This window comes from Malus domestica, chromosome 17, assembly GCF_042453785.1.
Source record: "Malus domestica chromosome 17, GDT2T_hap1".
Classification (NCBI taxonomy): domain Eukaryota; kingdom Viridiplantae; phylum Streptophyta; class Magnoliopsida; order Rosales; family Rosaceae; genus Malus; species Malus domestica.
The window spans coordinates 29,975,769-29,991,430 of NC_091677.1; the positions used below are offsets into that span (position 1 = coordinate 29,975,769).

A 15,662-nucleotide genomic window follows, 5' to 3' on the forward strand; every position below is an offset into this window, starting at 1 on the left:
TATGGTTTCATCTCCCGCTTCGTGGATTCGTTCTAAATTTAGTATTTGTGCCTTATTTCCCTTGGTTGAGCTTTTGTAAATTAGGTAACTTTTGCTTGTCTCATTTCTTTGAGCCATTGTATATATGGTTGTTGGTCTTCCGCGATTCCGTTGAGTGATGGTCCGGAATCGTATCCAGCTTGGGTTTCATTAGTGGGTTAATCCACATTGGGGGATCGTACTATATATGGATCGTGTTTGGTTAATCTGTGTTGGGCGATCCTTATGGCCATGTATGCTTAGGAGTGATCATGCTTGGTTAATCCGCATTGGGTGATCACTTCCTAACATATGTAGGAGTGACTCTACTTGGTTAATCTGAATTGGGGGGGGGTCACTGCCTACTTGGTTACCTTATTAAGGGTGGCGTTGCTTGGTTAATCCGATTTGGGGGGCCACTTCCTTTTTGGTTACTTATGTAGGCTTCGGCCGAACTGGGTCCATCTAGCCCTAGTTTTTAATGTACGTATGATCGATGATTTTTGATAATCTTGTGATTTGAATTAGAAAAATCGTTGGATGTCTGGGTGACTTCTTCGGAGTTTCTAGCGACTTGATGATGATTCCACAAAGCATAATTCTATACTGGATGCTTATAGATTGTGATCGATGGTCTGTTTTAATTGAATATCACATACTTGTATTATTGTCACTCACTCGAGCTTCGCAGCTTACCCGAGTGTCTGATTTGCCCAGTGTGCTATCTCCATGATGTAGGCATTGATTTTACTTATGACAGGTCTGGGTAGATAACGAGAAGTAGCTTGGTATTTCAGTTCCGTTGAGTGGTCCGGAATCCTTGCTCTTGCTCATTCTCATAAGGTTAGTCTAGAACCCTAGATTTTTATGAATGAGAATTACCCCCAATAGACCTTGTGAATATAAATTAGAATTACCATGTGTATTACTCATAATCCAAGTAGGGAATTACATAGAGTTCCTTAATTAAATTCAGGAAATTATGTTATTTCATTAATTGATTAATATAGTTAGATATTAATATCATACATCTTGGATTTATGGAATTGATTAATTGACGTGATCTCGGAATGACGTTGGGTTGGGTATGGTTGAGATTATTATGATTAGATTAGTTGATCATTGTGACTTGAGAATAACATTGTGCTTCGTGGTTCTTTGATATGTTAAATACTATGAATTGCGGTATTATGTGAAACAAAGTGATTTATATGATGGATAAATTGGAAAGCATATGTGTGAGAATGGCATACCGGCGTGCATGATAAGGTGATATTTGTTGTTTGGAGTTAAGGTTGAAGTGTAGTGTGGTACTTTATGAGTTCTGTTAGAAGTATTTTACAAAAAGTTATAGAGCTTGACGAATAGTGAACTACGAATGGCTTGATCCCTATTGAGGGTACGTAGGCACTCTAACGAGGAGGTTAGATGCAACCATAAAGTAAGTGAAAAATTACTTTGAAATTTGATTCTCGAGTTGTAATTTGCCATATCCCGGAGGTGGGGTATGTGAGATATACGAGTATTCGGTGACGTAACGTGTCGATCCTGGACGTATGTCGGGATTGGAGCGTGACACCCCAACTTGGTAATTACCATCTGTCTAATCCGTTAGGTGTGAGATTTTACCACAAAAGCTTCGTTATTAGTTAGAGTATGATAATTATATTAAAAGTCATTTTTGACTTCCCCCACCGATGTGGGATAGCCAACACTTAATTTGAGTTTGTGGGGGTGAACTCCCTGGAGAAGCAAGGAGGAAGAGGATTTGTGTTTTAACGGGGACTTTTCTAGTGGGCTTGGGAATCCCTACGGTGATTGTTTTGACAATCTATCTTTTACTTATGTATATAATTGTGATGTTGCGGGGGACACTAGTAAAAAAACATGTTTAAGCGACAGAGCAAATTTCGTCTCGCAAAGTATGTTTGCGCGATGCAAAACATAAAACGTCCCGCAAACGGCCTTTGTGCGACAAAGGCTAGCTTCGCGCAAAGACGTTTTGCACGATGCAGGTGTACCTACGTCGTGCAAAGCTGTTTTGCACCACGGTGGGTGCGCAACGAAGGTTCGTTGGGCTAATTTTTGCGCGACTTTTTTTTGACTTTGTGCGACGAATGTCCTGCGTCCCGCAAAGTCATTTTTGTACTAGTGGGATGATCTAGGGCAAAATAATGCATGGGACGGAAGCCTTTGGAACTTGGAGATAATTCGTCCACTAAACAGCCTATTATATGTTGTGCTGATGGTTAATTATTAATGTTTTAGAGTTATTAGCTTGCTGCAAATGTCTCTTTATTAGTCAATTACTTGTTTCAGTCATTTTCTTATTCTGATTTTTGCATCCTCCTCCTATATATGCTGCTGTTTATCGACAAGAAAATGATAATACTCGGCCAATAGGTGTAGATTTACTGATACCTAAATCATCGAATAATCAAAAAAAGCTTTGAAACATAATTAATCAACAAGATAAGGTTTCGTAAATCCTCTTTCATTACAATTTTCCTTAAGTAATCTCGAATACATCTGGCATTCACCAACACTCAAATTTGAAAAAACCTTACCACGAAACCAAAACTTACGTGCGTTGCAAGTTACATTTCTATGCAACGATTTGCAAGTGAGCTACGTTAATTAACGCTAAGTTAGCTATGCTCATTGCATCTACTTAATTACACATGGTCACAACATTTAATAAAGACTTTGGATATCATAGATTCACCATAGTAGACCAAACCAAAATACACCATTTCAATATATAATGCGTGATGGAATGGTTTTTATTTTAATTTTTAATTTTTTTGTACACGATTACTTAATATTATTCAATTTTTAAGAATTTCTCAGAATTTTGTTAGCACCAGACTTTATACAGAACTAGTTACATTTTAGACATCAAGTTTAAGTACAGAAATTTATTATTTCTGAATGAGGTTTCCATGAACTTGGAAATTCAAAATATTTCTCGTCTCCTACCGGTGGTTCCTTTAGATGATTACAGGCCAACAAGCTCATGTAAACCCATAACAATGCCGCAAAACAGGTAATTTTGGCAACCTAGTCAGCACACAGATCACTTCATCCATGCCTCCAGATACTGTAATTTCTAATTTCTAGCCATATCTTGCTTTTAGTTACCTTTTTTTTGCATTACTGAATTAAAGAAGCCCTAACCACTTTAACAATAATTTGCTAGAAATGGAAGTTGTTATATAGGTCGCATTGAGTGTGATAAATAATATTCATAATCTCTTAGCTAGTAGCTACGTACATATATTGACATCACCGCGTGAAATTTAGGGTACCGTCACCACTCGAAGATATGGGCACGGTACGATAAATAAAACTAAATTATCTTGTCGTGAATTGTATCATCACTGGTATTTCACGTGAAAAAGAACGTGTTTAGAAAACCAGTGCACAATATGCATTTATAAAGGCCTCATTCCTCTTAGTCTATCTCCATCCTCTTCATTTCCGCCACTGAAGATTTCTAGCAAAGGTCGCCACTTCCTAATACCAAACTTTTTCATTCCTGTTCTCACTCGTCACCTCAGATCTTTCACTGTTGGCTTGTGGTTATTTTGCCTCACAACAGCTTTACCTCGCATCTAATATTATCTATCGCAACAATACCAAACTGTGTCTTAGTCTGACGGCCGGTCTCACCTCATGCCCTTCACATCTTGAAAAGCTTACTCTTTGAAAGTCACTTATCTCTGAAATCTTTCACCCTTGATCTGTCGTCGGATTTAGTTTGTTGCTCGTGATATTTGTAGGTAAGATGAATGTTTTATGAAAGTTTTTTTCTTATTACAATTAAGTAGATTTTCTTAATAGTACTGACATCCTCAAATTATTATTGTTTATGGCAAAAAAGGTCAAGAATCCAAAAATGAAACAAAGAACCAAGCTCAACGCGAGACCAACATAATAAATTTCGTACCTAGCTAATTTTATCAAATTTATGAATAGGATGTGGAACATATATCTCATAGCGGATATTCATTATGTGTCCATAATGGAAAGGATGGCCATGTTTCACCCTCTAAATACATTAATTGGGCTACTGTATCTACTTATAGTTTATTTATATGTTTATTTTTGTTTTTGTTACAGAAAATTCCAGTAAGACCTTTTGATTATCGGGATGAAGCTGTATTTCAAATGATATGCATATTAAGAATGTTGGCATTCATCATCTATCGAATCGATGATTTACCAGATTACTTGATCGTATGGTATGACCAAGATATCTCATCAAGTTATATCTGTATTTTATTGGTCTGCGAATAAATACTTTGATTATGCATGATCAGGCCGCTCATGAAGGCGAATGGCAAGAGAGCTTCAAGCAAGGCCGGAAACAAAAATAGCTCAGAAAGATGGATGATGATGAATGCCGATGGTTTCCATAGTGGCCATGGAGTTTTGACAAGGCGAGTCGTGTATATAAGAGAGCAATCACTCTCACTCCCTTTTGTGCTCAAAGAAGCTCAAAGTAAGGTATCTTCTTCTCTCTATAGCTGCTACTACATACCCGGCAAGCTCATCCAGACTCTCTCTCTCAAACAAAGAAAATGAAGAAGCAGACAGTCAGCTCATCAAGCAAGGGTGGAAAACAACAACAAAAAAAAAAAGCTCAGAAAGAAGGATGATGATGAATGATGACAGATTCCATAGTGGCCATGGACTTTTTACAAGGCGAGTGGCAAGAGAGCATCAAATGAAGGAGGAGGAGGTAAAGGAAGATAAGGTGGAGGAGGAAAGAAAAAGGACGAGGAAAGGAAGAGAAGGAAGAGGCCCACGAGGGGGTGGAGGCCAAGGAGCCAAGTTTTACTGAGTCACCTGATCAAACTGTTGATGGGGTAAATGCTGGTGCTGCTGAAGATGTGCCTGCTGGACCCCTGCCATCGGCCGATAGTAATGAAGTAGATATGGAAACGGTACTTGGATTGAGTCAGCGGGGGTTGACTCCCTGGAGAAGCAAGGAGGAGCAGGATTTGTGGTTTGGCGGGAAATTTCAAGTGGGCTTAGAAAGTTCTGCCTAGGTGGTTTAAATAATCTTCTCTCTTCCTCCTAATTGTTATTTGTCTTTAGATTAAATGTTTAAATTTTAATATGGTATCAGGCTATACTTAAGTTTAACAATTATATATGTAAATCGTCATTTCGTAAATACTAATCCTTACCATTGTTTCTTTCCACATTTGTGCATATCATTCCAAGAATGAGAACTAATTATGCCACTGAAAATGACTAGAGAAACTGTGCCAAGATACTTTAATCAACCAGACTTTCAGCAGCAGCCCATTACCCTATTAGTCTTTAGTTTACAAAAATTTGCATTAACAGCTTGACAAGAACCATAACCATGTGGGATTAAGTAATACGGAAGATAGTACAGTGGTATACTACCATAGAAATGTTTTATTAATTGAAAAAACTTGTAACTTTGTGCTTCAAGCAAACCATGCATATACAATTGGTGAATTACCCTGATGGATAAGACTTGGGAGACAACCCATTGCTTATCGGGTTCAAACTCTCCCATCTTCATAGTGTTGGAACTTGTGAGGGACTTTGTCCCACATCGCCCATACACCTTTTCTATTTTCCCTTTATAAGTGAGTTCACACAATTATTGTTTGAAATGAATTGGGCTAAAGCGATGGACCTTGGGCCTCGGACTTGGAAGGCTTAGATGGGTGAAAAACACAAGTACGTTTTTTATTTTAGGATTCAGTTTTTCCGAAAGGATAAGACTGTTTACAAAAACAGTTACATCTTTTCTGAAGGATAAGAAGGACAACCATAACTGTTCAAAAACGCTATTATATATATGGTTGTGATATCATAAACGTATATGCAATTCCATTGCTCTCTCTTTAACCTTTCATAGAGAAACACATAATAAATTTGCCAAGAATCCAAGTTCGAGTGCAAGAACTTGGGTTAGATATTTGTATCCTGTAAGATAGACGTCCGTTGAACTTTATTTTAGGATTTAGTTTTTCCGAAAGGATAAGACTGTTTACAAAGACAATTACATCTTTTCTGAACGATAAGAAGGAACAGCCATAACTGTTAAAAAACGCCATTATATATATGGTTGTGATATCAGAAACGTATGTGCAATTCCATCGCTCTCTCTTTAATCTTTCATAGAGAAACACGTAATAAATTCGCCAAGAATCCAAGTTCGAGTGCAAGAACTTGGGTTAGATAGTTGTATCTTGTAAGATAGACGTCCGTTGAACTACTGCACTAGTGTAGGGATGAATTTCTGTCTTAGGAGATTGCTACTGCAGACCTCTATCTTCCATAAACAAGTTAGTGATTTTATATGCAATTTTATTAATTGTTCATATTCTGGTATATTATATCTATAGTGAAATTGTAACTCGAAATAAACTGTGCAAATTATTATATATTGTATAATTGACATTTGATTGGTTCTAATAATCTAAGATAGAAATTGTATTCCATGGATCAATCAAATGTTAGTGTCATCAAGCCATACGTTGAGAAACCTGAGAAATTCAAGGGAGTTGATTTTAAACGTTGGCAACAGAAGATGTTGTTCTACTTGACAACTTTGAACTTGAGTCACGTCATTACTTCTGAGGCTCCTGAAGCACCAGAAGAAGGAGATATTCCTGCCGAAATTCTGCAGGCTATATAAGCTTGGACTCACAATGAATTTATATGCAGGAACTACATTCTGAATGTTTTAGATGACTCTCTGTATGATGTTTATTCATCATATAAGATGGCTAAAGATCTGTGGGAGTCTCTGGACAAAAAATATAAGTCTAAAGTGGCTAGTTCCAAGAAGTTTGTGATAAGAAATTTTTTGAATTACAAGATAAGTGACACCAAGTCTGTTGTCAAGCAAGTTGAAGAACTCTAAGTGATTGCTCATGAGTTAGATGAAGAGAATCTTGGTCTGAAAGAAGGCTTTGTGGTTGGCTCTATTATAGAGAAAGGGGTGTGATATCCACACAACCCATTTTACTTCTCACAAACTCTTCTAATTTTCGACTGTCGGATTTGATGAATTGAAGAAGATCAACGGATAGAAATTAACAAGGGGTGTGTGAGAAGTAATTTGGGGTGTGTGGATAGCACACCCCATAGAGAAACTGCATTCGAATTGGAAAGATTTTAAGATTTATCTAAACCATCTAACTGAAGACATGAGCATGGATCATTGATTCTCAAACTGCGTGTGGAAGAGGATCATCGCAAAAATGAGAAGTATGATGCCTCATCGCTGGAGGCAAAAGCCAATATTATGGAAAGAAGAGACTCACACAAGGCAAAACACCATAAAAAAAAAAAAACAAAGGCAAGGATGTTGCAAAGAAATCACTGACTGTTGCGAAAGGGAAAACCTTCAAGAAAATCGAAGGAGGTTGCTGGGTTTGTGGAAAGATAGGTCATAGGGCAAAGGATTGCCGTCACAAAAAGGATCAGAATACTGAGAATTCCAATCAAGCAAACATTGCAGAAGACAAGTTTGTTGCTTTTGTATCTGAGGTCAATTTATTGACTAATTCCAATGATTGGTGGGTTGATACAGGAGCAACAAGGCATGTTTATGATGATTAGAATTTATTTGTTTCTTACCAATCAATTGATGGTGGAGAAAATCTGTACATGGGAAATGCAATTGCATTTGCCGTTGTAGGGAAGGGAAAAGTGACGCTCAAACTCACTTTTGGAAAAGAGCTTTCACTCACCAATGTTTTGCATGTTCCTGATATTCGCAAGAATATGATTTTTGGATCGCTTCTGAGTAACAAAGGTTTCAAATTAGTCTTTGAATCTGATAAGTTTGTAATCACCAAGGGTAGGGTGTATGTGGAAAAAGGCTACCTGGCTAAGGGGCTCTTTAAATTGAGTGTATTTTCTGCTGATGCTATTATTAATAATAACAAGACTAGTGAGTGCTTTTTTTTGCTTACTTGATTGAATCCTCTACATTATGGCATGCAAGTTTAGGACATGTTAATTTTCGTTCTCTTCAAAGAATGGTTAACTTAGGCCTATTGCCCAAATGTTCCATGAACAAAGTATCTAAATGTGAGATATGCACAAAATCAAAATATGCAAGACATTCATATAAATCAATGGAAAAATCCAATGAAGTACTTGGTTTAATCCATAGTGATCTTTGTGATTTCAAGTCCACACCAACTCGTGGAGGAAAGAACTACTGTATTTCTTTCATTGATGATTGCAGCAAGTACTGTTATGTCTATTTGATTCATAGTAAAGATGAAGCTTTAAACATGTTTAAAACATTTAAAGCCGAAGTTAAAAATCAACTAGACAAAAGAATAAATGTCTTAAGGTCGGACAGAGGTGGTGAATACGAATATAATGACTTTGCAGAATTTTGTTCGAAACATGGAATAATACATCAAACGACAACACCATATACTCCTCAACAAAACGGAGTGGCTAAATGAAAAAAATTGAACATGGAAAGATATGATTAATTCCATGTTAAACAATTCTGGTGCACCACATAATTTATGGGGTGAGGCACTCCTTGCTGCTAACACAATATTGAATCAAATTCCACATAAGAAGACTAATCAATCTCCTTATGAAATCTGGAAAGATAAGTTACCTACATATAAAACTTTGAAAGTGTGGGGTTGTCTTGCGAAAGTTCAAGTGCCTCTTCCGAAGAGACAAAAACTTGGACCAAAAATGGTGGATTTTATATTTATTGGTCACGCCAATAATAGTTCAACATACAGATTTTTGGTTCATAAATCTGAAATTGCAGACATTCATGTATATAAAATACTTGAATCTGCAGAAGCCGAGTTCTTTGAGGAAAATTTTCCTTATAAAGATAGGTCATATGTTTTGAATAAAAGAGTACATGATGATACTACGAAAAATAATGACGATAATCATGCTGCAACTTCTGGAGTCTAAAGTCAAGATTTGGAACCACGGAAGAGTAAAAGAGTAAAATTTACAAAAGCTTTTGATCCTGATTTCCTCACTTATTTAACCAAAGAAGAGCCTCAAAGTTATAACATTGCATTAGAGTCCTCTGAAACACCTTATTAGAAAGAAGTTATTCAAAGTGAAATGGAATCCATCATGCAAAATAATACATGAGAATTGGTTTATTTACCTCGGGAAATAAACCAATAGGACACAAATGGATTTTCAAGAAGAAATTGAGACCGGATGGTACCATAAACAAGTATAAAGTTCGTCTAGTTTCCAAAGGGTATCGTCAAAAAGAAGAACTTGACTACTTTGACACTTATTCACCAGTAGCTAGAATAACATCTATAAGGTTGTTAATAGTTATATCGTCTGTTTACAATCTTGAGATATATCAAATGGATGTCAAGATTGCATTTTCAAATGGTGAAGTAGACGAGGAAATATATATGGAACAACTTGAAGGTTTCATTGTCAAAGGTCAAGAAAAGAAAGTTTGCAAATTGATTAAGTCATTATATGGACTTAAACAAGCTCCTAAGCAATGACATGAAAAATTCAATCATAATATGATCACAAATGGATTTATAATCAATGAAAGTGATAAATGCATTTATGTTATGCAAACGAAAAATGCTTGTGTAATTGTATGTCTATATGTTGATGACATGCTTATAATGGGAACAAACATGGATGTGATTAACATGCTAAATTCTAGCTTTGATATGAAAGATATGGGACTAGCTGATGTAATTCTTGGAGTTCGAATTCTAAGGAATTCAGATGGATATGTTCTAACTCAATCACATTATGTTGAAAAGGTTCTAAAAAGGTTTGAACATTATGATTGTAAACCTGTAGTAACTCCATTTGATCCCATTCATAAACTTACTAATAACGAAGAAGATAGTGTATCTCAATTGGAGTATACTCAAGTTATAGGTTGCTTGATGTACATTATGAATTGTACAAGACCTGATCTCGCTTATTCAATAAGCCGATTAACCAGGTATTCAAGTAATTCGATCATTGGAATCCTTTAATAAGGGTATTAAGATACTTAAAGCATACAATGCACTATGGTTTGCATTACACTCAATATCCCCTAGTATTAGAAGGATATAGTGATAATTTCAGGGAGCACAGACAGTAAATCCACAAGTGGATATGTATTTACACTTGGTGGAGCAGCTATGTAAGTAAATAGGGTCAAAATCACATGAAATACTTGCAAGAATACAAGGATGTTGTAGTATATATGCTCATGCAGGGTCGTTCTCCTTAAGGATTATTTTAATAATTTATGTAAAAAAAATCGTAATTAACTACTTAAAACTAAAAATTGAGAAAGGTGATTTTGAATTTGGGTAATATTAAAAACAAATTTTAATTGAAAACAAATAATAAATTTGTCCAAAACTAATACAATAAAAGAAAAGAGTTTTAAATACCAATTTAATAAAGCACTAGGGTTCCACCATCACCTAGCAATCCTATGTATTTTTACCATTACTTATGATCTACACATGCCACTTTGAAGGTTAGGTTTTCCTAATTTATATTCTACTTGGAACCTCCAACATAGAACATATATCTAACATGCAATCCATCTGGACGTTAGGATCAAATATGAACATAAAAGACTCATTATGTTTTATGAAAACCCTTTGAAAAATGATGCAACCCTTAAGACGTGGTGTTGATCATAAGTGAAATTACAATTATTAACCACAAGAAGCCAGTGTCAATTTCAGGGAACCTTCCGACCAAAATTGCGTCAAATTACTTTTCTAAATATCCTAATGGTGGTCAATCATCAAGACAAATAGATAGTTTTAACACGGTCATTAATAATTCAAAACCTACATGCAATCAATTATAAGCAATTAAATAAAAATTACATATTCATACTAAGGCTCAAGGCTTCGCCCTAACAAAACATATTAGTTACACATATTTATTATTAAAATCATAGAAAATATTATTATAAAGAAAATGATTGAAAGCACCTTAAAGTAGAAAATCTTCAAGAACCCTAACAATTCTCTGTCTCTAAGATTGCATAAAAGAAAGCGTAGAACCCAAACTAGGGCCGGCCAAACCTTTTTAAAACCCATCTAAAAGGCAGCTCACAATCCCTAAAAATCAGGTCCTATATTCCAACTAGGAGACTAAGAATAATAATAAAATATCTTAGAAAATAAAGTCCTAATTAAGTTAGGAGAATCTGCCAAGTACTTGTCCAGCCACGATTTAGCCTCAAACACCCTCCAAAACCGGCCCATGATAGCTTGTTTTGAAGATCGGAATGTTTTGAACACATCTCCAGAAGGCCACGAACCTATCCGAGGTCATCTTAGACTCCAAAAATGCAATTCAAACCCAAAACGTCAAATTCCAGCACTGCGCACTGCTCCTTTATTTTATCGCCAGAAAATCACTGCTTGGTAGAAAAATCTGATATTTTGATAAGATCAAGCCAAGTGACTCATGAGCATCCTCCATTTAGAATTACTCCAAAATTCATCCATTTGACCATGTTTTGCTCTAGAGGAAGTTGAAAGTCCTATATTGAAAATACAATTCAAAGTATCAAAATTCTTCCAAAATATTAACCAAAATATACTAAGAATGGGGTTAAATATGTAATATAAAATCTACTCATCACTGAGGCAGCCCAAAGTTTTTATGAGGAAAATTGGTTGCTGAAACAACAAGTGGAAAGACTGACGAGGAGAATACCATTTTTAGTACTGGTTTGGTATTGAGGTGCTTTTATAAAAAGTGGGTATAAAAAAAAGTTGCGCTAAAAAAAGTGTTTGGTAAACACTTAAAAACAACTTATTTTCACAGTTTTGGGTGAAAAAAAGGCTGAAAACGTGAAACAGTAAAAATGAGTTTATTCTCACAGCACAACAGAAACAGTTTTTTTTTTTTAAACATAGCAATACCAAACCAGCCCTAAGACGGGCTGTGGCTATCTAGCACGAACGTCATCAAAGATTTGAAGACCGGAACAACGTATACCAACATCTGAAGCAATTAGTGTCTCAATATCAAGAGCAGTTGAGAACACTTAAGATTAACAACTATGCTTTAACAATACATTTGAAGGAGGCCGAGAAAAGAAACTTTATCCCGGGACGTTTCCACCTCGATGTCTTCTGATTTTCGAAGTAAATTTTGTTTCAAGTTTATAAACAGGAAGTTGTAAAAATCTGAACTTGAGTAATATGTAATTACATGTATCTTTTCATCAACCAAACTACTAATATCTTCTTTCAACCTTGGAATAAGTTTTAATAGACTAACCAAATCCACCCCTTTGGTACATGGTACAGGAAGAATTTGTAATTAGTAACTTACCAGAACTTTTGGCTCGCTTTTAGGAATGTGTATGTACTCACTAAAATTTAGTTGGTGCTCTAATTTTATATCAAAAAGGAAGCAGCTGTACAAATCTGGGTGTGCCATTGCATGCCACCGTCTCATATGAAGTACATTATATGCTCAATTTTCTTTCCACATTTATAATATTGTTTCTTAAACTTCAAGTAGAACGATGTCAGGTAATGATACGAAGCGAGAATTACGGTGAAGCTGGAGTTAAGAGCACATCACTAATTCTTTTGCTAGTTTCCTCTTATAAATAAATAAATGATATAGTATAACAGTCAGTTGATACATGTAGAATTAAACTTTCAGTCATATGTTGCACACCATGCAATCCAGTTGTTGGACATATTCTGGTCACCAGAACTGGTGTAATGTGGTTCCCGTCATTCACTTTTTTGAATCTCAAGTTTTAAGCATCACAGTAAACAACAACAGATGCGAGCACGTACGCACATATATTAGAGATTATGAAAGTCACTTTGTCTTAGAGTCATCCACAAATAATGAATATGTTTCTCCTAATTAACTTAATTTAGTATTAAAGGTATATGTTACTTTCAGTTAACTGATGCTTTATTTTTGTGCCAAATATTGAGGCAAATGCCTCATCATCAAAAGCTGTTAGTTTGTTGTAACAGTAAATTGTTAGTTGAGATTATTTGTGGCATAACATGTAATTAGTCATAGTTAAGGGCATTGTTGTACAAAGCCAAGGGCTATATGTACTCTCTATTGTAAAACATTATCAAGTAATGAGAACATTTTTCTGACAATTCAATCTCTCTCTACATTTCTCATTCTCTCTCTAAACTGTGTTTCTTACTTAAGAAGATATTGGTTTCTATATGGTATCATGCATCTCTGCCTCACGGCGATTGATCCTCTTCCGCAGTTCAATCAATGAATGTTCATTGATTTTCTCTTCTGATTTCTAAATTCAGTCTATGGTTTGCGTTCTGATTTGAACTCTATCGATCATGGCATCGCCCTCAGAGTCGTCTTCTCCGATCGAACCAACATTGCCAAACCCTAATTTCTCTGGAATTTCTTCAGCATCGAATTCGTATACCTCTATGACGATTCAGAATATAGGTAGCATGGTCCCGATCAAACTGAAACGATCAAACTACCTTCCATGGCGTGCCTTGTTTGCACCAATTCTCTGTTAGTACAAGCTCATCGGCATCATTACCGGTACTGAATAATGTCTGCCACCATTCTTGCCTGATTTTCTCTCAACCCTGCCTTCGAATTGTGGTATGAAAAGGATCAAAACCTTCTCATTTGGTTGAATTCTACGCTATTTGAGGAAATTATTCCTTTCACTGTAGGTGTTTCATCAACGTGCGATTTTTGGATCAAACATGAGCAATGATTTGGTGCTGTATCTGATGCTCATATTCATCAATTACGATCTCGTCTTCAATCAGTCGAAAAAAGCTCTCAATCGATCTCGGAGTATCTGCAATAAATCAAAGAAATTTCAGATTCTCTTATAGATGCTGGCTCTGCAGTTCCTGATCGTGATTTAATTGTAGTGTCTCTTCATGGATTACCTGATGAATTTGAGTCTTTCATTGACTCGATTAGGCTTCGTCTCTCATCCACCTCTCTTGATGAACTTCATGTCATGTTACTTACAAAGGAGATCTCTATGGCTCGTAGAAAGCAACCTATGTCATCCACCACTACTGAGCCTTTTCAAGCTTTCTCTGTGCAGTCTCAAGCACCTCTCCTCCCCATTTATCTACATGTATTTTTTGTTCAACAGCAGCCCCTACAAAATTCATTTAGGCATAATTCTAATCGAGGTCGTAACAACAATCGCAGTTACAACACCAATAAAGGGAACAATCGAGGGAATTTTACTCATAATAACTATCAAGGCAACATTCGAGGCAATTATTAAGGTTCTCATGGAAATTCTCAGAATTCATCTACTCACATAGGTTCTAAAGTTCCTTGTCAAATTTATGGCTCCACAAGTCATGAAGCCATTGATTGCTTTGATTGGATGAACCCTGAGATCTTTGGAAGAATTCCTCCTGCAAAATTGGCTACTTTTTGTGCTCACTACTATTCTAAATCTAATCCCTCTTGCCTGATTGACTCTGGTACCACAGTTCATATTACAAGTGATATTTCTCAACCCTTTCTCCATATACCGGTGAAGATAAAGTTTACATTGGCGATGGTAAAGGTTTGTCCATCTCTCATGTTGGTCATTCATCTTTGAATACTCTTCATGGTTCTTTTAAATTGAGCAATGTTTTATAGGTTCCTCACATGACACATAATTTGTTGTCTGCTTATCAATCTTAAAAGACAATAATTATGCATTAACTCTTGACCCTGATGGATCCACTGTCAATGATCATATTTCAGGGAAGATGCTTTTGCGGGGTCCAGCTAAAAATGGCTTCTATCCTATTCAAGCATCCAGTTCAACCTCTCCATTTCCTTTAGCTTTCATGATTGTCAAAGCTCCTATCAAAGTTCGGCACAAACGATTGGGACATCCCTCTTCATCAATCTTTAGAAGGATCTTATCTAGTAATAAAGTAGCATTGCAAGGAAAATCTAATGTTGATTTCTTTTGTACTGATTGTGCTCTTACTAAGAATCACAAACTCCCTTTTCATATTACTAGTTCTTCATCAACTCAATGTTTAGAGTTGCTTCATTGTGACTTGTGGGGTCCTGCCTTAAGTATTTCACTTAGTGGTTTTCAGTATTACATGTTACTTGATGAAGACCACAACAAGTATAGCTGGCTATTTCCTTTAAAAGCTAAGTTTGAAGCTTTTCATACTTTTGTTGTATTCAAGTCTTATGTAGAAAACTCTCTTGGTAATAAAATAAAGACTTTGCGTACATATTCAGGGGGTGAATTCACTTTCCAATGCTTTTAACTTTTTTCTCAGTACTCATGGCATTCTTTATCAGTTAAGTTGTCTCCATACGCCTGGACAAAATGGCTATGCTGAGAGAAAGTACATATATATTGTTGAAACTGCAAGAACTCTACTTGTTGCCTACAAAATTCCTCATCTCTATTGGGTGGAAGCATTCTCCACAGCTTTGTATTTGATCAACAGATTGCAGATTTCTGGGTTATCAAAGTCTCTATAGGAGTTACTTTTTCATAGGCCTCATGACTATTCAAGACTTAAAGTTTTTTGTTGTAGCTGCTTTCCCTAGCTTAAGCCTTATGTTCATTCTAAATTGGATCCAAAAAGTGAACCTTGTGTGTTTCTTGGTTATAG

The 15,662-nt window shown here is 36.0% G+C and overlaps 1 long non-coding RNA gene across 1 annotated transcript; it reads left to right on the forward strand.

Moving 5' to 3' along the window:
* Window positions 1-4,332: 4,332 nt before the first annotated feature.
* On the forward strand, window positions 4,333-4,609 carry LOC139193720 (uncharacterized). Its single transcript, XR_011578167.1, has 2 exons — window positions 4,333-4,460; window positions 4,548-4,609. It is a non-coding gene; the product is annotated as an uncharacterized lncRNA (long non-coding RNA).
* Window positions 4,610-15,662: the final 11,053 nt, after the last annotated feature.